This window comes from Nicotiana sylvestris, chromosome 10 (assembly GCF_000393655.2).
Source record: "Nicotiana sylvestris chromosome 10, ASM39365v2, whole genome shotgun sequence".
NCBI classification, from domain to species: Eukaryota; Viridiplantae; Streptophyta; class Magnoliopsida; order Solanales; family Solanaceae; genus Nicotiana; species Nicotiana sylvestris.
Genome location: NC_091066.1, coordinates 62,114,877 through 62,115,979, shown reverse-complemented (window position 1 = coordinate 62,115,979; position 1,103 = coordinate 62,114,877).

Below are 1,103 nucleotides of genomic sequence, written 5' to 3'. Positions count from 1 at the left end.
TGATAAGAAAGGGAATTATAAATCGATTAATAATATTGCCTTACATGCAACATAGTTGTACGTCTGAAACATTCATAGCATTTTAACATCGTAATGAGATACATCAACTCATCATCCATTAATGGTTCTATATATACCTGTTATCATGCCATATATGAACGTACAACTCACATCATTCAATCCATAACTAAATCAGGTATTAGAATAAACTAGCAATATGGTTTTTGACATTTTTATACTACTCTTTATTCAACTAACAACACCACAAGGCTTAGTTAATGGCCAATCTTTATGCCATATTTTCCTATCTTGGCAATTCAAATATAACTATATTAATGAGATTTCAAAATGGATAACAGTAATACAAAAACTTTTATACGAATTTCAGTATAGTGCGTTTAACTTATAGCCATCGTATTGAACTTACTACTAGTTAATCAACATAAAACAAAGCTGAAATTTAAATGTTTAAGCTTAAACGAATAAAAGACAGTATTACAATTCAAGCTTCATTTATTTGTCATATTGAATCTCTTCCCAACATAGAATTTAAAAGATAGGTACCTGGAAATGAAGGAAGAAAGAGTAGATTTCAGCAGTAGCAGCAGTAACAAAATCAGCAGAATATACCAATAACACAGTAAGTCTGAACAAGACCCGTTAACCCAGATGAACAGTGACAGAAACTTGAGGGAAAGATTTCAGATTCAAACTGAATAATATCCACAAAAATAAACAACGGACAGATTCTAGAAGAATAACATTTTTTTTTCAGATTTCAGTTTCTTCCTGTTTCGGATTCCTATTTCTGATTTTTTCTGTTTCTGTTTTCTTCTCTTCTTCTGTCCAGATTTCCCTCTACGTATATATATTTCTGTGTATATACCTCATGCCTTAAAATCAGACTCTTAAATCTCTCTCACTCTCTTAAAAATCTGATCTCAATCTTTCTTCAAAATCTGTATTTAAAATCTGACCTTTCTCCTAATCTCTCCTTATTTTTTTCTTCTCTCTTAAAATCTGATCAAAATCTCACTTTTCCCTGTTCTGATCTTCAAAATCTGATTTTAAAAATCTGTTGGCTTCCTCTATTTATACAGGTC